Source organism: Hoplias malabaricus, chromosome 3, assembly GCF_029633855.1.
Source record: "Hoplias malabaricus isolate fHopMal1 chromosome 3, fHopMal1.hap1, whole genome shotgun sequence".
NCBI classification, from domain to species: Eukaryota; Metazoa; Chordata; class Actinopteri; order Characiformes; family Erythrinidae; genus Hoplias; species Hoplias malabaricus.
The window spans coordinates 61,069,646-61,092,718 of NC_089802.1; the positions used below are offsets into that span (position 1 = coordinate 61,069,646).

The window sequence follows — 23,073 nt, forward strand, 5'->3', positions numbered from 1 at the left end:
ACAGATATCGAATATAAATTATATCTGCTAGAGATAATGAGCCTTGTGCTCATGAGTCTTAAAGAATTGGCGTTAGTGTCAGTGTATGGCTCGTTGGTCTAGGGGTATGATTCTCGCTTTGGGTGCGAGAGGTCCCGGGTTCAAATCCCGGACGAGCCCGTAGCTTTTAAATCTCTTTTCAAGAGAAAGTACCCTAGGCAAAAGGGCGCAGTGGTCTTTTACTTTTTATGACGAAATTCATCGTATTATAGGTTCATTTGTATTATAGGTTCCACAGCGAAATACGTTCAGCTCTGCGGATGTATATTTCTGAAATATCACGACATGAGGTACAACAACGACTTGTCTGAAAAATTAAATGTTAAAAATAGACAAGGGTAATACACAGAGGTGTAATTTAAATGGGTACTCTACTTATAACAGCTTGATAACAGTCAGAATATAGAGTTGTTTTCGCTCGTCTTCAGCAGTCCGCTCAGAGCTGAAAACATGCGTTGGTGGTATAGTGGTTAGCATAGCTGCCTTCCAAGCAGTTGACCCGGGTTCGATTCCCGGCCAACGCAGTTTCGTTTTTCAGTTAAAATAAGCACGGACAAACTAACTTTACAAACTCTGTTTCTATTTGGAAAATGTGCAAATTTAAACCAACATACAGTTTTTTAAATGTCCAAAAATCTCCAGACATATGATTAATCCCTGAAAAGTAGTAGAGGGAACAGCAGTATATTTAACTTCTTGTACATATTGAATGTTTTAAACATATATAGATTTTTGACAAAAAAAAGCAGGAATGTGTAGCCCAAATTTTCTTATTAATGTGAAATATTAGAAGGATAATATATAAAGGATATGAAGAAAAAAAACCCTTTATCATATCAGTGCATTTGAATATGAATTTAGCAATCTGGAGCACATACCAACCCACAACCTAAAACAAGGCAACCCTTTTCATTTTGTTATAGGGTGTCAAAAAACGTGGGATGAAATTAGATATTTTGATTTTGGTAAGCTTCTAAAATCATATGCTGAGAATCTGGAATTGTACTTCCAATCAGAGTGCTGGATCCATGCAAATGAGAGAATGCAAATACATAGTTAAACGTAGTAATACAGATGATGAGTGTAGACAAATAACCATAGCACATTGTTTTTAAAGGAACTGGTGCTCAAACTGGTTCTGAAAAGGGTTGTGGATGTGAATAGAGCTTTGGTGCTTGATTCTTGTGGTAATTTGATCAAAGCATGCCACAGATGTTTCAGTAAGGTTCCTGAGAACTGTGATAACTTATGGAAAGTTAAGTTAAAGTTGGGTACATTAAAATTAAAAGAAGTGGCATTTCCGAGTTCAGATTTGGCTGGACATCTTTGGTGTTAAAATTTTGACGCACTTGCTCAAAAAAGAAGTTCTGGTGTGTTGGTCTGTTTACCTGAATCATTTTCTTTCTGTACATCGCTGAAAGTTAGTGAATGGAAAGAGAGTGATATTGCTCCATATAAGTATGGAGTGATATGAGTTTGCAAGGCATAAGATTACTCACAAGGTAGATATCTCGCTAGGCACTGAGCTTATGTGCAAGTTTACAGAGACACTTTTTTGTGAAATGAACAAACATACATTTTATGTTATTTTTACAGTTTCTAAAATATTTTATTTTTTTTTCAAACTGACATTTGAATACTAACTTTCAAAACTTTTGACACAAAACTAATTTCATAAGTTAAAATATATAAATCCTTCAATGGGTATATGGCGCACAGTTAAAGGCAATGTTTATGATTTTAATTAAAAAAAAAAACACTTATATAAAATTCAGAAGGTGTTTCCTAATCATTTTTGTTTGCATGCTGAACACAGGCCTGATGTGTTTACAAAGCCCAAGTGTCAGGGGAAAAAAAAACACCCACAAAGGCTCACTCTACTCACGACAGGGAAATGGTGTCTAAAGTTGTTTAGATGGTTGGGAGGCCTTGAAACCATCAAAACATGAAAAAGGATGATGATTGCTCTGTTCGTGCTCCATAGGTGGGTAATACTGAATTATTTTTGCTGTTTCAGCATACTTAAAATGGATCGGGTGCCAAATTTGGGAGACTACTATCTACATTAAAGTAAACACAGACTGAAACTGTTACAAATCCAAACATTTCAAGTTACAAATGAGTTTCTGTAATTCAAATAGTGAATAAACGGTTACAGACAATTTAAACTTAAGCCATGCATGAACAATAGTCGTTTCTTTTCCTGAAACATATTGTTCCACCTTCTGAACGTAAACAACGAGAGAACAGCAGTACCCCAGAATTGTTAATTGTTGCTTTTAATTCTGCATGGGAAAATGTAACATTGTGGAATGTTCTTTCACGTGTTTCTTGTAATTACATATTTCTACCAGGAAGTTCGCCAAAATTCCCCAAACCGGCAAAACATCCTTAGTGCAATTGAGTTTATAATATGTTTCTTTAACCCCTGATGCTGGAAATTCACTAATCTAAATTTACATCTAAATTGTCCTTAGTTCAATCACTACTGCTTGCTTCTATTAGTGTTGAGTTACACATGCAGTGAGTCATAAATATTGTAGTTTTTCCTTGATGGTGAAATTAATGTCTTTTATAGTGCAGTCTTGTAAATCTGTGCTAAAAACAAATGAATTCTAAAACTCTGAGCCATCTAATGCAACAGCTATTTCAACAGGAATGTTATGCATAATATATTATATACTGTAATACACAATATATTACAGTATATATTGTTTATCTAGGGCATTGTGACGTGGAAGATGCCATTTAGCTGTAGTGTTTATGTAGGAAGAATACCACAACAGTGTGTCGAAGAAAAAAAAAATAAAACAACACAAAAAAAGCAAACAAACTCTGGACAGCAAGCTCCAGTGCAGTCTTGAAGGTGTTCAGTGTTCACGTACACCTACAAAGTCTTCATATTTCTTTCTTTCACTCTCTCTCTCTCTCTCTCTCTCTCTCTCTCTCTCTCTCTCACAGGAGCTTAGAGGCATAATCATGGTACAATTAAGATAATTTCAGAACGACAGCTGGTGGGTAGAGAAGTAATTTTCACGCCTCCTAATCGAGGAGGCCTGTCAGATTAAGATAGAGAGATGATTTGAGGGAAATTGTCTTGGCCAGCTCTTTGGAGTGAGGCCCAGGTGGCCGCAGGTATCTGCTCGTCCGTGTCTTCTGCCGCCCTGGAGGAAATTTGGTTTTGATTTGCCACACTGGAGAGATGACTGGAATGCCAGACTTCCTCTTTACTTGTCTCTTGAGGGGGGATTTTTCAATTTATTATCAACTTTTACTTGCCTGCTACAGCTGCTGCACTGGACGAAAACTCTAGGGTTATCCCCACACTCACATCTCTTTTTCTCCCCCTTTCTTTCATCCTGAGACTCATTCATTTATTTGCCCAATGCATACATAATATACAATTGCGTATTCAAAGTTTTTAGGTGAAAAATTCACATTCTGCTATGTTATGGTGTCCAGTCAGCTGGAAGGCGATAGATAAAATATTTCAAACCTAAATAAGTCACAGAAACTTGGAGGCCAGTTATTTTTGCTGGAAAGAAATCCTTAAGAGGGTTTTGAGACTTAACGTATGCAAACGATCTGTACCTTTTACTCATCAGCTTGGTGATCTTACTTTGTGAGCTAATTCTAATTAGAGCATTCAAATCCTAGCAGTTTTATGTCTGCAATAATCATGTGCAAATAAAAACAAATAAATGATGCATAATTTTACTGTAAATGTGAGTGTGTGTGTGTTGCCCTGTGAAGGACTGGCGCCCCCTCCAGGGTGTATTCCTTGCGCCCAATGATTCCAGGTAGACTCTGGACCCACCGCGACCCTGAACTGGATAAGCACTTACAGATAATGAATGAATGAATATTTTTACTATACACATTTAGTTATTTCATAATTGGTATGAGACACTCTTTAGTTATATCTCAAGAAAAAAAAAAAAAAAAAAAAAAAAAAAAAAAAAAATATATATATATATATATATATATATATATATATATATATATATATATATATATATATATATATATATATATATTACTGTCCTACGCTCACATATAATGTAGGTTTAATATGACGTGTCTGACCAAAATATTTCTGCAGTATCAACTTTTGTCCACTAGATGGCACTAGACCACCAGTATGCTTTGTTTCTTCACGTTAATCATTTAGAAAAATGACACTCAGAGTCTTTCTTTTCTAATATTCTTTTATGTGAGCTATGTAAATTATGCGAGTGTGTGGGGACTCAGAGGAGAATATCATATTATGGGCGTGTATGTGTTATTTACGTCTGTAAATGTTAATTTAAAATTTAAATGTAAAGGTCCAAAGCAGTAAATGAGATGACAGCTGGGCAGCATGACGCAACACAAACCACAAGTAAGCAACACAAAGACTTGTATCAAAATGAACACCTGATAATTAATGACCAAGCTAGTGTATGTTTGGCACTAATTAAAGCTTATACCATAAAATGAATCTGTCCAAATCATCCTTACTGTGGCTTTCAAAAAGCATCACTGACCTCAAACATATTTTAAAATGTCCCAGTTTTCATATTTATATCAGATGCATTTTCCATGTAATGTGCTTTGAATTTAGGATGTGAAGGCAGGGTGGTCATGCGCTTAAGATTGGCATTACCAGTCAGTGTCGAGCATAACTGTCATATTTCTTACAGGTGTATGGACAAAGCTCAATCATACAAGAGAGACGAGCTATTCAAGAAATGATTCACTCTTGAGGGTATGAATTTGAAAATACAAAGTGCTCTGACTGAGCCTAGGAAGAAGGCTTAATCATTTTAAATGCCACTGAAATTAAAAGGCCCTGAACAATAATTATCCTGCTTGCCGTTGCCCAACCACGCTCAACATGACTTAACCTTCGGTTACAGAGGGCAGATGGATGGGTGCAGCCAATCATAGTGGCTGATGCTCCTACTCTGTTCTCTCCTTCCACCTTAATTGATACTCTGCGTTGCTTTCATTTCAGTCCTCCTGGGTCTAAACTTTCAGAATGCAAAACCTGACAGTGATATTTCAATCTCAGTAGTGCCAGCACGTTAAACCTCTCACTTTCATACATTCTGTTCTTGTTATTTGCTTATGAGAATGTGAGTCACAATGAAAGTTTATTTTCCCAAGAGGGGCATTATCATTAAAAGGACTGTTCCATGCTAATCACAGCATGTTTGTCTTTGGTTTGTAATGTTCTTTAAGACCCGCTATCTGCATTTCGATGTGTTTACCATGCTGATGCCTGTAGATACATTTTATGCAGCACACAAGTCTCAAACAACCTTTGAGCATTATGTATACACGTTTGTGTGTAAAAAGATGGCAGGTTTTGTCTGTTAGTAGGTGTTTTCTGTCTGTGTTTTGGACTGGTGGGCTCTGCTCCACTGAGCTGTGACACAAGAACATGATTCAGATCCAAGGGGTGCAATGACACTGAAACACTCTTGTGTTCTCACATGTATCTTGTCCTTCTACCTGTTTCTGAGAAAACACATTCAAACTAACCAGATACAATATAAATAAAGAAAACCTGACATGCATCATGAATCTTATTTGCCATTTTGTTATTGGAATTCTCTATTCCAGCATAAATCATACATTAATTAGCTGTAAACTCCTTCATTTTTCAAACAAAATTAACGTATAAATAATAAAAATGAAACTGAAATAAACTGAAAGCATGTGTACTGTGACACATTATATATTTAAACTTCCAAGCTAATGTGCAAAACAAATCAGTACAAAAGTTATGTTTTACCTTTTAGTGGATGAAATAAATGGAAAAATAGAATAAAAACAGCATTAAAATGTAAGTGTTTTGGTGTTAGGGCAGCACAGTTGTATAACAGGTGTTCCTGTCACACAGCGTTAGGATCCTGGGGTTGTGGGTTAAGTTCCTAATTTGCTCTCTGTCTATGAGTGGTCTCCCCATGTCTGCGTGGGTTTCCTCAAACACATGGTGATATGTGAACTGGCTGTGCAAAAGTGTCCATAGGTGTGAGCGACTGTGTAAATATGACTTGTGCCTAGGGGTTCCAGGTACACTCTGTTCCCTCTGCAACACTGAATAGGATGAAGTGGTCACAGAAAAGAAATGAATGAATTCATGATTGATATTCATATCTGGAGGCTTTAAACTTAACGGTCCGTTCTGAACTGTCCCTTGCCTGTATCTCAAGGAATCAGGGTAGTAGGCCTCTGCTGAACTCACATCTTTGCAGCCCTCACTAAAGGCTTGAGTAAGGGTACAACGAAGGTTCTTGTGAACACTATTTTGTTTAGCAATATGAGAACAACTTACCCAGTCAAAAACATGTGCTTTTTTTGCAGTGTAAATGCCAAAACCTTGACACATTTGACCCTAAATAAAAAAATGTAAATAAAAATGACAAAAGATCAGTATCAGATATTAACCAAGTATATATTACAGTTGACAAAAACTTGTTTGCTCAGTTTAAATGATCGATTAGCGTGGGACAATGATTCTGATTACAAACAAAAGGTCCAAGGTGTACTGTATTGACCCAATACAACCAGGTATTGACAATGGGCACCTACTGTGTAGAAACAGGCTGTACAGTGGCCAAAGTCATGCCCTTTACTCATGCCTTTCAGCTTGAATGACAAGTGAAAGAGTGGCCATTTTAGTTGTGTTCACTCGCTTGCTCGGAGATAGCGCATATAACTTGCAACGCTCCACAGTTCTGCTCTAAGATCCATGGTAAACGGATGTGAAATGGTTGGAGAAAAGGGGATTTGGTGAGATGGACCAGCACAATGACGTTGTCTAGAATACAGCCCCTCAAGTCGCCTGACTTTGGTGAAAAGCCCCTTCAGTATTTCCTGTCAAACAGAGCAATTTTTTCTTTACTTCTCCTTAAGTGTCTAGACAGTGCTTTTCTTGCTTCGTTGGTTCTCTTGGACAGAGACCAAATCTCCACTCTTGGAGGTGATAAGAGCTGTTTTATCAGGGCGTCAGAGGGGAGAACCAAGCCCTGGCGAGTGTCACTCAGGTGGGATCTGTGGGGATGCGAGGGGCCCCTCCCCTCCCTCTTCAATGGGAGAGTAACCTTGGCCAATGCTCACAAAGACTACGCCGCAGCGAGTACAATACGCATTACTGAAGTAACCTATGTGAAGCCATCCTTCAACATTTTAACATCCTAGGTTACACATGACCAGATGATTTTTTTTATTCTCTTGCCATTTATTATATTTTAGTATATGCTATATATACACTAAACCTTAAACATTATTAGACATCCACCTCCGCCTTACTTTATAAACTGTAGCCAGTGATGTATGTTTAAATCCACCAGCTTATGGGTTGCTACCTAACATTTAAATAATACAGAGAATAATGCTAATATGAATACAAGTGTTGTTATTAGTGTTGCTCAGTAAGATGCTGAAGTCAGGTTTTTGTACTAGAGACTATGCTTTTCATTTGTATTATCTAGACATTGCCTTTATGTATCTTTTATTTCTTGTTTGAGAGTTGTTCTCACTGTTACCAGTTCACGTCATAGAGTGCGTGTTTGTTCTGATACATGCTTTGTTTTATTCATCAAGTTACGATTGTTTATTGTGTGGAAATTACTCCTGAGCACAGTCTGACAGTAAAAGTGAAAAAAGGTAACTACACAAAATAGAAAACTTAGAAAGTTTTTGTATTTTGTAAAGCAGTTCTACAAACAATGGCTGGCAGTGACAAAGCAGCTCTCTCCTCTTAGCCATTACAATGAAGTACATCAGAGATTGAGGTCATCCTTTGAGGTCCGGCAGCACCTATATTCCCTTGGTACAGGGCACTAGGGTGATACATCACGCATTCAGGCAATTCACGGCTTTATGTCCATCTTCACGGGATATTGTCCGTCTTGAAAAAGTCTCTGGTCCCTGAAGTAAAAATCAATCCACGAATTGTGCAGTGTCCCTTGTTTGAAGTCTATTGTGGCTTTATTCCCAAGCCAGGTAACACAAGAATGGCCCCTTTCTTCTGGGCATAGTTGATCCACAATATTGGCTACTGGGTCCTTAATTCCTTTCTGTACTAGGTAGCTCTCCAGCTCCAAGTAATTCAGGCTCCTTTCTCTTCATTTTGAATGGAGAGCTTGGCGTCATGAAACGAAAAGGATTCAATAGATGGGGATGATTTATTCAAGGGAAAGCAACAAGAGTTTAGTATGAGATGCATAGCGTTATTCTGTCTTGAAGGACACACGTTCGCGTTCTGCTGCACAATAGGAACAGATTCTATAGCAGCTTCAATATATTCAATTTGTTTTTTTTTCACTCTTGTCTGTCTTTCATTCACAAATGATTTGATAAGAGACATTGCTGAAAGAGCAAAGTTTACTAAAGGAATTTTATGCAAGAAGCAAAACGGGGCATGTCATTAATATTGCACAATAGTGTCCCGTTATTTATTTATTTATTTATATATGTATTTTGTGCTTTGAGTTTTCTAGAATTTAGAAATGGTTGTTTTTCTGGCTTGAAGTCTCAGTGGAAACTGTCAGACTTGGATTAGGGGTTGCATCTGGCAGACATGTGTCCTTTTTGCTCTTGTATTGGTAGGTTTTTTTTATCAGGATGAAATATATTTTTTATCTCAGTTCATTCAGAATGACAGTTCTTCAAAATCACTGCACACCAAGGGATATTCATTACTTTTTGTAGACCCGCCTGGGTAACCCGTCAAGTTTTCATCTCCTCTCATCTCTCATCTATTTCACTCTCCCAGAAAGCCCATTTTTCCTGCCACTTTTCCCTGCTTTACTTTGCTATGACCTTCTGGCGTAAATTGCTTGGCTTGTGTTATTCACAGTTTGAGATTTAACTGGAACAATATTTCTTCGTTGGATTTCCTACACTCTTAGGTACCCAATAACTCGTACTGATAAAACCCAGCACATACAGTCTGGCTCCGTTCCGTGCTTTCTGCTGGCCAACATTTTTGGCTGAATCATGATTCGGTTGGGTTTATTTTAAACAACTGAATTTAGAGTTGGTATCAATTAGATAAGGTTGAAAATACTTTAAGGTTCGCTAGACTAATCCATGAGATGACAACGACAATAGTGTAGCTATCTGTGATTAGTCGTAAAGATTTATTTAACATGCGCATAGAAGTGCAGTGTGACTGTGCTTAAAATGTTCATGAATCCATGATTTTCTGAGCACAGTTTAAATTTTGTGGTGACATGAATGCTGTCAACAGATGTAATAATTTGTTTGGATACGTGCATTAAGTCCTCAAGAATACTTATCATTAGTTCTCTTCTCCCTTTGCCTTTAACACCATGCACACTCTTTGTTGCTGTGACACGTATAGGTCTCTCTGTAGTTAAGCTTTAAGAGCTCTCTAAAAATCCTTATTTGAGTCTCCATTGAAAAGAATGAGCGCACCTGCAAGCATTAAGCTAATTCGCGATATGAAATTGTGGGTTCTACTGAACCTCCTACCTCACCTCAGATCACTCAGGAAACGGAGCCCATTCTCCTGTTTTTACCAAAGCACAAGGGAGACAAAAGACGCTGCTCTTAATTTGCAGGTAAGTCTTTCTCCAGTGTTACTATAGCCCACATTTAACTGACAGAGTGACTCGTAGCTTTTGCCAGGGCTCATTTTGGGATATAATGGCGTCTGGAGCTCTCTCCGAGTCCATTGTGGAGAACAGGGAGACATTGTGATCATTTAGAGAAAACCCCGAAAATGTCCCAGAGGGCTTTAATCTTTCTTCATTATTTCTCCATTATGGATAAATGCTCTCTGAAGGCCTCTCTCCGGTTATAAATGAAACACTTTGACTCTTTCTCCATTCCTCATTCTCCTGCCTCTGCACCTTTCGCCCCCTGCTTTCATCTTTTACACTGCCACGACTGCATAAGAGGGCTGGCCGTGTGTATTCCACTTGCAGATAAAAGGATAATTGAGTTGATAAACACAGAGGTCGCAGCGAGTTAAGTGTTAAGGGAGTAAAGAGTAGCTTTGTCTTGCTACAAGGATGTACTATACCACATTACATTGGACCAGTTTTGTTGGTTACTTAATGCTGCTAGCTGATGTATACCTGACAGGAAATACAACCATTTGGATCAATAGGATCACAAGACTATTCCTCCACTGACCTTGCCTTTCTAGATTCTATCTGCACCGCTTTTGATCGTTTAGAGAAGTTTGCTGGCTACTTTTATGTATAAGGAACAGTTTGTTCGTATGGGTTTTGTTTGTAACTTATTACTTTAATCTTAATTGTGATTTGGCAGGGTAATATGTAAAACAGAAATATAAAAAAGAAGAAAAAACTAAATATCTTGTGATTTGTCCTGCATTCTCTACATGTTAACACTCTTAGCACAACCTACATGATTGAGATGTATGATGCTTCTTACTCTCTTTGACACTTCTATTAATCTGTGAAAATCTCTGACTTCTTTTACTGGGTAATAATATTAAGCCCTTGAATTTTATGAGACCTGATCATGTAGTGCTTATATTCTTAAAATTTTTTCCAGTTTATTTTTAACATCAGAAATAATAATAAATAAGCAGTAGGCATCATTTAGTAATTCACAAAACTGCACAATATAGGTTCACATTTGCAATAAAAGATGTTGTATAACCCCAGTAAATCTCATTGCAAATGCAGCAGGTGTCAGAATAGTAGAACCCGATAACCCTCACCTCCCCTGGCCCAGAAGTAGTGTGTAGGTGGAAGCAAGCATTCATGCATTGTTGTTACAGTTCCAGATGTGCGAACATTCAGCGAAGACCATAGTTATTTTTTAAATCCACAAGCGGCAAAGAAAGAATTCATCTTTTAATGTCACAGCCAAACTCACCAACTGCGAAGAAACCCTTTCTGTTAGCTTATGGTTAAAGGAATAATCAGGTCCTTTTTGATGTCCTCTGACTCATGCTCTCTATATTCTAATCCTGATTTCTCTCATTCTCTGCTTGGGTAGATGAGGACAGGGCAGGAACACTGCGAGAGCATTCTGTCCATTCCTCCGCTTCCTTTGCGACTGATTATGGTGGGGTATGAGGAGCAGAATAGAACCTGTTCGTGCTTAGTACTCTGCCCACAGAGACCAGGAGAGCTGAAGGAGGGGGAGAAAAGGGAGGAAAATGTAAGTGTATTTCAAATATCTTGATGGAACTCCCTCTTTTTTTCTTCTTTGCACCAGCATGTATTTGTCCATGAGGGTGGCCAGCTGCTCTGGTTCGATAAATCCACAATGGGGGCTATTTGAATTAACGGGAGGTCTGTTCACTCAAGAGCAGCGCTTGCTGCTAGACCTGAGTGCATTTCATACACTGATTTAATAGAGTTTCCCCCTTTCCACTGCCTTTAGGAACACATTGCGGGCCAGTCATGGGGGGCAGATTCCAATAACAAAACACCATTTTGAATTTTTATGTTCTGCTTAGTTAAATGTTTACTGTCACTACACCATGTCAGATTATTAGCAGACTGGACAACTCAGGACAAAGAAGTATCCTAGTTAAGAAAAATGAGCTTGCTAATATTTATTACAAATGGGCAAGGGTAGCAAGTAACTCTGCTTCTCCATATGGTCCAGTTTAGTGAGCTAGCTAAGAACATATGAACATTTTTCATGTACTTTCAGGAGAAGTTGTGCAGAATTGGCCTACAGGACCAGTTGTGCAGAAGTCTTTTCAAGTATTTAAGCCATTCCTAACAGTTAAATAAGATAGAGTTTAGAGGCTAGAGTGTCTCTTTGTGTCATATCAGAATTCATCTGGGTATGAGAATTATGCCTCGCTCAGCAGTATTATCTCACTTAGCCCAACAATGTTGGATTGACTGTTTATTTATCTGTCAGGAATTTGAAGATACAAACCAGTCACAAGGAACCAGAATGAAAGTCTGTGTAACATAATAGCAAATCAAGCTCTCCTCGTCTGTAAAGAGAAAGAATGTGTATAACATGGGAGATAAAAATGAATAAAGGAAAAAAAAATAAACCAGAATGAAATGTGAAGATATGAGGCAAGAAGGGAGGGTGCATGGAAGGGAAGAGAAAGATGGAAAGAGAGAGAGAGCGAGAGAGAGAGAGAGAGGAAGGCAGAAAAAAGAAACAGTTTTTTGGATTAAGCATGCATTGAAAAAAGAGAAGAATCTAAATTCTCGGGTCCTAATCTCTCGCTCGGAGCGGCGCACCGCTAAGCCCTGGTTTGGATGACAGGTCCCCCACCTGGACAAGCTTGGACAATGTCTCTGCAATGTCTCGTTTCTGTGGGAACAGTGCGCCACAGACGGCTAATCACGTCCGGAACCAAAGGCACCTGCCCTATCTGCCTCTACATTTGGTGGGGAATCTTTAAAGAGGCTAAACCTCACTTTCATGCTTGTCTTTTATTCACGGTAAGTGCTTATCGAAAGCGAGCTGTTGCCACTGCCCCGTGTTCCCTCCCACAAGCTTGGAGAATGCTTGACGTAAGTACCAGCCAATCTGGGTAAATACGAATCTCTCCTTACTGTCACTGTTGGCATATTATGTCCCCGAGGGAACATTCTTTTCATAATATCATAAGCTGCTTAGCGGTGTGCTTCTATTTAAGGCATACATATTAATAGCTATAAGGAAATCATATTTGAACTGTTCCTTGCAATCAGTGTCTTTAGGATTGCTGTTATACTTTGTATAAGAAGGTGCTAATAACTTACAGGCACTTAGACTGGGCAGTCTAATCCATTTGTACGATAAAGACTTTCCTCAGCGTGAGTGGATGCCAGATCACAGGACAAGGTGCTTCTGAGGGTTAGTCCTGCACATCATCTACCAGCTCTGTGCTCCTTTCTGCCGTTTTTCCCCTCCTCCTCTTTTTGCCTCCCAGAATTCTGGCAACATGCTGAAGAATAAGACATTAATCTACTTAGACACCCAGTGAGTGTTTGACCATTGAGTGGTCACAAAGTGTTGTAACCAGCAGAATGACCCACTCCCCCATTCACCTTTTTATTTTGATACTGAATACGAAATGTGACCGTTGAACACTTCTGCTGTTGGCTTGGACACCCATTGAGTGCTTCACCAGCAGCCACTAACTCTTATGATTAGCAAATTTCCCACCCCCTACATATCTCAGGAAACAAATCCCTCAGTCCTAAATCGTCATTTTCCTCTAATAGGCTACATATTTTACCCAGCGTTATTCAGTCTTTTCAGATTTTCTTTCGGTATATATGGAAATGCTTTACTGCGTATGGTATGTTTTTGCTCACTTAATATTTTTTATGTCTGCACTTTGTACTTAGAACATCTACAAAATGAAATGTTTTGATATATCATGGGTGCAAATATTCTATTTAACATCAAAAACATGGTTTAGAGCAGATGCAAATATTCTGTGAGATTCAACAATTAGAGAACCTTCATGAGCAATTATGCCACATCAAGTTAATTAACACATTTTCAGATTTTTCTTTTTACCCAGCTCCATAATCCAAAAATGACATACACAAATATTATAGCAACCATTGCCAAAGCAAAGAGACTGACTCAGAACAAAAGAAGTAGTAAGGCACATGTTTGTCTTGTTTTTGATTATAATGACATAATTATTGCGGTAATTCACCCACAGCAATTAAAGCTAGAGGGATGGTTCCTGATGTTGTGTGGAGTACAAGCCTTTGGTTCCTTCACAGAAGGGATTTGTGGCACCTACTATCACCTAGTCTGTTGCTTAAATATTAACATTCAATTTAATGTATGGAGAAATCTTATCACTGAGATGTTGCAGTATACTTGTCTGTCAGTCTAAGTGAGTCATCAGCCAAGTCTTTTTCTATGGTTAGGTTTTGAGGACTCTGTTGAGGGATGTGGAACACTGCTAAACCTTTTTAAAAATGTAAACATATAAAAAAAATATTAAAACCTGCTCTTAAAATTTACAATATCCTGTCATCTTCATTCTCTCTTTTAAAATTTTTTTATTCATCTTTTTCAAGTCCGCAAAGTTTGCAGTCCTTAATTACAACATCCAGGAGTGGGATACTTGCATCACTACAATGTTGATGTTGTGAGTATAAGTCACAATTGATCACGTTTCAAAATCTATGCAGTTTTTGCATTCATTCTGCTTGTCTGAAAACACACCATTGTTACTTGTTTAATGTAAAATGCACTTCCCATAGCAATTGGTCAAGAAAAAGTCTAAGTGATGAATGTGTGAATGCCGATTTGCAAAAAGTTGTAAAAGATTAAGATTTAGGATTCACAAAATTATGATTGCACATACAGGAATCATTTTCTCTTGATAGAAAATCAGTATGTTTGGTCCCCTATTTAACAGCTACATATGCTACATGAACACAGTAATGCATCATTACATGTCAGAGCTGTCCTTTTTTTGTTGTTATACTACAGTCATGTCAGGGGGGAAATTTAGAAGTGTGTTTTGCTGTTTTTGGGATGTAGCTGTTAGCTAACAAAGAAGGTACATTCTGTTTAATATAGAACCAGAAAGTATACTTGAGCACAAAACCATGGATTATCTTTTATGTTTTCCAACTAGGTCAGCTACCTTGTTTCCCTTTGTGGGTGTTTCAGACAAAAGTCTGCAAAAGGCTAGTTAAAATCTTCCAATAGTATTTAACTACGCTTCTATGGAGTGGTAACTGTCTTTTTTTAGTATCTGCAGTATTCATCGGTCAATGTTTGATTAAAGAACCAAGGACCCTGCTAAGCTCACACAGATATAAGCATATATATTCTACATTGGCTCAAGAGCAACATGTGTTTGTACATTGGTCGCATGTAGTAAATTACCTTAACTTAAAAATTTTTAAAAGCTTGCTTATACTTGTTGCTGTAGTTGTACTTTTTAAAGAAGCTTTTCAATAATTCTTCCTTCAATCTTCCATTTTGTGGCTTATAATGCTGTGAAATGCTTGTGATTGGAAACCTATCTATTATCAAGGGAATTTTCTGTACATGCTTTACATTTGATAAAATTGAACCTCTTCTCACAGTTTTAGGCTACATTATATTTACTTTAATGAAAGCTGACTTACATAATGTGGTAGCTTCATGTTTATGCCCTCTAGTGTTGTGTTTGTGTATATTCCCCATTCGCTCAATCTGTAAGTGTATATACATGTAAGAGACATGTTACCAGGCAAAGTAGCACACAATTTTTAGGTAGTATACCACCATCTAAAATCTCCAAAATCTCCATTTAAATTTTTTTCCATACAAAGATGTCGTTTAAAATAAATGATGCTGACAGAGCTAAATTTTATTTTCCAAAAACAATACTTTGTAACTTGCTTTCTTTTTTATTTTTATGTTTTTGTAAATATATGTCCCTTCAAAACATGTGCCTTTTTGTTTATTTGTTAAATTATATTAAGTAAATAAAAAAAATGAATACAATTTTGGACACTCCCCCCCAATAAAGAAGTCGTTTAATTTTAAATTAAATTCCTGTGCCTTTATAAGCAAGATTGTTTATTATCTATTCCTTGAATTCATTTTAAAATTATTTAGAACTATTTTATTTATTGCTTTTTAAGAAATGGACATTTTGGTACTTTAGCTAATATCACTGGCCCGAAGTCACTTTGAGATCACCACATACTTCAGATGATTTAAGTAATCAGTACATTGTCTACAATATTTTATTTATTTAGTAATTTAACACACAGGTGCTCAATGTAACAGATTATTATGGAAATTCTAATTTCAAGTCATTTTTGTAGCCTTTTTACAATTTTTATTTCTATTATTATGGTGACTGAAATTGAAAGCTTTTGCTGCTGCAGTTGTGTGGTGGCTCTGCCCTGGTCTCCACCAGGGGGCGCTGAATCACAGTGTTAGGAGTCCATGAGCAGGCAGGAGAAAGTGCAGCCGGAGCAGGGCCACGGTTCTCTGAGCCTAGATGAGTGCCTCAATTGTGAGGATATGTTCCTCTAAGCCTCTGGTTGACAGCAACACAGTACTCTTATTTAAAGCAATTTCAAACATGTCTTGTCTGACAAGTTTTAAATCCTACTTAACACCCCGTAACAGCCACGAGTTTACTGTCAGAATTAAAGAGGAGAATTCTCAGAGGGGGAGAAATTATCACTTTCATTTTGTTCGCCTCTGTTCTGCAGAAGGGACATGGCAGGGATGTTTACCTAGGGATGAATACATTATTACCAATTTGCAACACAATGCCTTTCAGCTCTGTAAAAGGGCCGCTGAAAAGTTTACCTTATATTTTAATTGCTGACATTACGGAGGAGGGAATAAAAGGGGTGCTGGGGTTTGCTGTGGATGACTGGATGGTGGGTCTTATGGGGCAAAGCAGACGTCTCCAGAGATCAAACCCTTCAGCTGGCTTTAACAGAGGACTACACGAACACCATTGGTAATGGATGTAAACCTGCATGCGTATTATCATGCCCTATTTCTCCCTGCTTTGTGGATGTAACAAAAGTACGGAGGAACTGTGGGGTTCCTTTGTGCACTTGTGCAGTCTTGCATATACTAGACTTTATTTTGTCTTCTTTAAAAGAAGACACACAATTCGGCGAATTCAAACTGAGGCTGTAGCTCGGAAATGGTTTTATGGAGATGCAGAAAAATTGCAAAGAAATATTAAATTCTGTTTTTAAACTCTTTCCATTCACGTTAAACACTTTTTAACTAAGTACTAACTTTTTAAAACTGCAATCTCAAGCAGTTAATAGGTAAAATACTATTTTTAAAAAAAGTTTATGTAATAGCTATACATGTTGAAACATCTTTTGCCCCAGCTGAGTATGATTGTCTGCTTCCTCCATTCCGTGGGGCTGCACACTGATTCCTTCCTCGCCCTCTTTTTTATCTACCCCAAGAAGCAAAAACAAATCACCAAATGTAACAATCTTCCCCCTGTCCTGGTCGCTCTGGCATGTGAGGAGGTGCACAGATAAGAAGCCTGGTACGTGTCAGTGCTGTGTGAAAGACACTCGTTATCAGCTCATACCCCTGACTCCTGCTTAGTCTAGTCAGCCACAGAAATATGTCGGGAAATCTGATAGGGAGAAATCGGCCCATCTCAACATCAGTGTGAGCGCATGCCTTGCTGGCTGATGTTTACTCTGCCCTGGCCCTCTGTTCTGGGTGGAAATATGTCAATAGCCGTTGCTCGGGCCAGATCGTGCACACAGGCGGGACCTCTTCTGGTGACCTCACATCACTCAGACAACTCATCAGTGCTCTGAGAGGACCAATAATGGGCACAGCTCTGGAACGTAAACTGTTTTCCAGCAAACGTCAAACAACTACCGTGCTGTGTGTGAACATGTGCATGTTTTCCATCATTTTTAGAGTTTGTTATGTTGGTAAAACTTTACAAAAAGCGAATATTAATTTATGGCAATAAAGACATATCAACATCAACATTCATCATTAAACAAAGGTTAACTTGTTGTTGATGCCTCCGATTTTTTGTTTAAAATGATATTACGTAAAATAAAACCTTAATTAACAGTGTGAAATATTTTAAATCTATACAGTACTTAAGTTAATGATGCTTAATACTTTCTAAACTACCATTAATAAATCTTATTAAAATAGTTGTCAGTGTCATTACCAAATAATTACTTAACAGTAAGTAATGCATAATACTGCTTTAAATAAAATTAATATATTCTTACTGTAAATTAACATTTCCTTGTTATATACATATGGTATAGGTGCTGTAACATATGATAATATTTTATAATATTTTTATATTTGCTACAGATTCAACAGCTCCAGCATGAAATATTTTTACCAACTCAGGTGAAAACGGTGTGTGTGTGTGCAGTTTTGCAGTGTGCCCGATATGCAGATTTTATTGTAACAGACCAAGTGTCTAGTTCTAACAGATGCTGAACCATACAAGCTTTCTGACCTATATACAGCAAATATTCATCCAAAGATTATCACTAGTTAAATGAAAGTATGTCAAACATAGTATTATTTTTTTAAATGGATGAAGTAAAATCAGAATTATATATTTGAAATGTATTTTATATATATGTCACTCATGGTCCAAATTATGTCTGTGCAAAAATGTCCATATACTTCCAGATGGTATAGTGTTCTGCGATTGTATTTATCTGAGGGCTTAGTTTTTGGGCTGATACTACTTTACAGGTGAGGGTGAGTAGAGTAACTTAAATCTATCTGAATTAAAAGGACCGTTACTTAAAATAAAGTAATTACTCAAGTGACAATATTGTCCCAATAAAAGTATGAGTGTAAATGACTCAGCTCAAAAAGTACTTAAGGGCTGAGTAACATATAGAAGTGTATTTCTGCATAAGAGGTGAAGCCACTAATATGAACTTTTTGCATACTTTTGGTACAAATACAATTATTACTTTTAATATGCAAAACGTTATCCATCCTCATATTTCACTTATGCTGCCGCTATGGCAACATGTGAACATGAACAGTAATAACTTTCACTTGTTTAGCTTCATGAATTCTTCTTACATTTTCATCTGCATTAATCTGTGCCTCACTGTTTTTTTTATAGAGTCGGTTAATTTTGTCTAAACACTTAAAGATACATTAGATGGTGAAAGTGCAATGTGTTGGACTTTTTGTTCGATGGCTAGACAGCGACAGGTTTACTTTTCTGCATTTCTGTGAGTGTATTTGATAAAAGGTTGATTATTGGTTAGCAGCTGTCTAAGTGGACTGGGAGGCTGGCTCACGCAGCAGGGTGGCGGTAGCTCTGTAATTAGTCCTGTGGGGAGCAACGCTGCCTATAGACTTCTCACACAGAGAGCCATGGCCTTGCTGCTTCGCCCTGTTCCTCCACATCAGCACTCAGTCTGTGTACACAGAGAGCGGCAGAGAGCTCCTGCGAAGGGTCAAACACACAGCACACATGCAGAGTGCTGCTTTACACAGCAGTACACTTCCAGGGGATGAATGGACCTGTTAACTATATGCTGAAAGAACCGTGTGGTTCGTAGGTGAAGTGACGTGTTGCTTAAAGATGACCCAGATCCTGTCCTTTTGTACTCTTTTGAGATCCTGAAAAGACACATTCAGTGTCAGAATGGCCTTACTCAGAAATGGGAATTTTTAGTGAATAGTACAAAGACTTTGACTTACTTGACCTAAGCCACAGGCTTTTGAGTGGTGCATAGGCCATCAGAAAATGTCCTCCTTCTTGATCTTGGGACTTTCAAAGCTGTTAAAAGTGTTGTGAGTTGCAGGCTTGCTACTTGGTGTACAGTGAGATCTTTTTCATTCCTTCATTTGCTTCTAGAAAAATACACTGAAATGCTCTAACATAAGTAATTTAAAAGTTTATGCCATCACAACTTTCAGGAATATTTCAGGTATGTTTTTTAAATTCTGGTAAAAATGAACAATAATTATTATTTCAAGAGGCTTTTTGGATAATATACTAAAATGATATACTGTTGTTGCACTAATATAAATGCAAACGCCTCATTCAAACTAAAAGGTGAACTAAATGGTTGAGTCTGTAATGCACTGCAGTACAGTTTGGTGTATGTAAATGTGTCAACCAATATTTGACACATAATCAAAGGGACTGCTCAAGGCAACCAGAGCTTTTGGATTAATAGCATTATTTACAAAGCTATAGCTGCATACTGCAAATGTGTTTTAGTTAACGGCTACGTTCACTATTTGTTCCCTTTGCGGTAATTGCCTTTTGAAGTGAGGTGCTTTCACTCATTTGGCCTGAAACAGAAAACTGATCAGAGAACATATAATAGACTTAAGTTAAATGTGCCTCTGTGCCTTAAGTCTACCCTGAACATTATATGACTTTGGAGTCAGTGATGTTCCTAGGCTTTGATGAGCTTTAATTCAGCATGTTTTCAAATCCATATTGGTATAGTGCACAAAATATAGTCTGTCTCTCTCTCTCTCTCTCTCTCTCTCTCTCTCTCTCTCTCTCTCTCTCTCTGTGTGTGTGTGTGATAAACAAGGTTTTTGGTTGTATTTTTCTTGATATTTTTCTTTCACACAACTTAAAGGGTATTACTTTCTATTTGTTTATGTTTATTGTTTATTGTAATGTAAAGAAATGTTAAGATTGTAAAGACACAATATTAATATGGCTCATATCAGTATAGACAGGAAGCAGATGTCCTATTTATTTAATAGCTCTAAATCTAATTCACAGAAATGTATTACATGAAATGGTAAAAAATGTAACCTATAGGTTTTTATTTTTTTATTTATTCACAGTGACCATCCAAAACATGACCTCCTTGTTTCTACAAAAACTGTCAATTTTATCAGTTCTACTCAACATATATGTGCATTTTGTACTTTAACAGACAATAGAGCATTGCTGTGTTTGATCCAGCTGTACCTGTGCAATACACACTGACTCGCCAGCATCAGTGTGACTACAGTTCCACCACCCAAAAAAATTCACCTACACTATGTTGGTTTTGTGATCTTTTTTTCCAGAAACAAAAAACGCACATATATGATAAATAGGGCTCTGTGAAGGACTGGCGCCCCCTCCAGGATATATTCTTTCCTTGCGCCCAATTATTCTGGTTAGGCCCCGAAGACCCTGAATTGGATAAGCGGTTACAGACAATGAATGAATGAATGTTAAGTTGGGCTGTTAGAATGGACAGTTAATGTAAGAACAATTAGGTCATTTTAATGTTAAGGCTGATATTAATTTTATAAGACAAAAAGAACACAAAGAAAGCCTACTTTATCTGAATTAACCTCATAGTTATTACATTTAAAACTAACTGGAACACTAAGCAGTATGGGTTCACTGACCAGCTTGAAATAAAATGAAATTAAATAAAATGTCAGAATTAAAACAAATATTTAACCAATGTGACACCCAGGTTACTATTACCATCATTGTTACAGGCACAATAAATCCACATAATTTACCTAAAATCCGCATTTTTAAAAATTTGTTTCCTAAACATTCAGCTAGATGGTGTTATGCAGTTTAACCTCTCTCTGTCCTTCATTCCTTTGCCTCAGCAGTGCGTTTGATTTTGCAACTGTGGGAGGTCTCTCACCAGGCTCGACAAGGCCGGACATTTGTTGCTACCCATTTTCACCATCAACAGCAACTTTGTCTCGTTTGTCAGGCGAACATTGCCTCGTGGCGTGTAGATGGGGGTATTTGTAGGTGAAATAAAGCCGATGGTATCCTGGCCAAATGAGGGAAGATTCACGCGGAATAATGAAGGCTGAACCCATTTCTTTATGTCTGATGCGCATCTGAAAGCCTGTGTAAATACTTTTTCTGAACTGGAGGCCTTATCTGTAGATATACATATCCCCCTGCAACCACTGGCCCCACATGAGGGCCAACCTTATCTGCTACATCGCTTTTAGTCTTTACAAGTCTCCTTTTCCTGTTCTCAAGAAAGATAGAAACATGTCCCACCTCATCTAACGCTTTACCTTTTTTCCCTGTCTGACCCTGTGGTTGATGGGGATAGTTACATTTGTCAGCATTTTTAAAAATTTCCATGTACATTTCTGAAATTTCAGTGAACAGATGAATCAGGTGCGGTGCTAATTGTTTGCCTCAAAGCCATCAGCTTTGGCAATAAATATGTTTTGCTTGTGTGAGTCTCAGTTAAAGTTTGTGTGTACATCTATTGATGGACTGGACTCTTAAGTTCAATTCAATGTTATTTTAGAACTAGTGAGTGTAGCAAGCTTTGATAGTGAGTTTGAATCTGACAGCGTTTTCACATATTGAAAGTGATTAAATTAAATATCTTTAAACATCATTTTATATGTTCGTCCACATGTCCATTCACTGTGTTTAAAACCCTTTCTTCTTTTTCAAGTTACATTACAGAGTTTATCAGCTAGATGTTGTTTAATACTTTGTAATGCTCTTTCATTGTTTTCTAAAAGGCTATTATGTGCTTAACACTTTAGTAGTATATTTCAGATGTAGACTGAAGAGTTGAGTTAAACACTCTTAATAAAATCTAATTAATAGGTATGTGACCTTAGTGAAAACTGTAGATAATTATGAATATTCATTTACATATTTAAAAGGATCAGAAGAGGAATGAATGCAACACATTTGTCTAAGGTTTAATACCAGATGGGTCTACTGGTCATACAGGGGGGTGGTCTCATGTGGCATGGGCCTAGCCAGTGGGTAATCAGCAGATCCTTCACATAGGTTACTTGTTGTTTTATTGCCTTTTATATTCCAATTTTATCTCACATAATGTTGATTGGGGGCGGCACGGTAGTGGTAGTGTCGCAGTCACAAGCTCCAGGGGCCTGGAGGTTGTGGGTTCGCTCCGGGTGACTGTCTGTGAGGAGTTGGTGTGTTCTCCTCGTGTCCGCGTGGGTTTCCTCCGGGTGCTCCGGTTTCCTCCCACAGTCCAAAAACACACGTTGCAGGTGGATTGGCGACTCGAAAGTGTCCGTAGGTGTGAGTGAATGTGTGTGTGTCTGTGTTGCCCTGTGAAGGACTGGCGCCCCCTCCAGGGTGTATTCCCGCCTTGCTCCCAATGATTCCAGGTAGGCTCTGGTCCCACCGTGACCCTGAACTGGATAAGCGGTTACAGATAATTGATGAATGATAATGTTGATTGGACATTGGTGACAATGCCAGGTTTGAGTTGTCATTGGTACGAAAGCCTGTATATAAAGCGTGTAGTTTGTTGTTTTATAAAATGCTGTCATTTTGTGCCGTCACAGTGAAGTTAAGATTGTTTTTACGTGTACCTGTTGTTGTCTTGGGTGTTTGTCCAGTTGTTATTGGCCCAGCGTACCTAGAGAAGTATTTAAACTGACTTATGTATTCTCCTGAACCATAAATATCATGTGTTGAACTTTGTAACTTGTATTGTGTAAAACTTCTCTATGACACTAGTCTTTTGTTTAAGTCAGGTAGGGATGAAGTAGATGATAAAAAATTGTGATCATAGGATATGCATATAGTAATTTTAATAGGATGATGGAGTGGTTTTAAAATATATTAAAATTATGAGAAGTATTGAAATAATTTTG

The 23,073-nt window shown here is 37.7% G+C and overlaps 1 long non-coding RNA gene and 2 other non-coding genes across 3 annotated transcripts in view; all 3 read left to right on the top strand.

The window, feature by feature from the left end:
• LOC136690890 (uncharacterized) overlaps nucleotides 1–23,073 on the top strand; it is a 97,137-nt gene that overhangs the window by 703 nt on the left and 73,361 nt on the right. Inside the window, exon 2 of the long non-coding RNA XR_010801802.1 lies at nucleotides 11,032–11,196. This is a non-coding gene — a long non-coding RNA (uncharacterized lncRNA). The remainder of the gene's footprint in view (nucleotides 1–11,031; nucleotides 11,197–23,073) is intronic.
• trnap-ugg (transfer RNA proline (anticodon UGG)) lies at nucleotides 88–159 on the top strand. Its single transcript has one exon. It is a non-coding gene; the product is annotated as a tRNA-Pro (tRNA).
• On the top strand, nucleotides 492–563 carry trnag-ucc (transfer RNA glycine (anticodon UCC)). The gene has a single exon. It is a non-coding gene; the product is annotated as a tRNA-Gly (tRNA).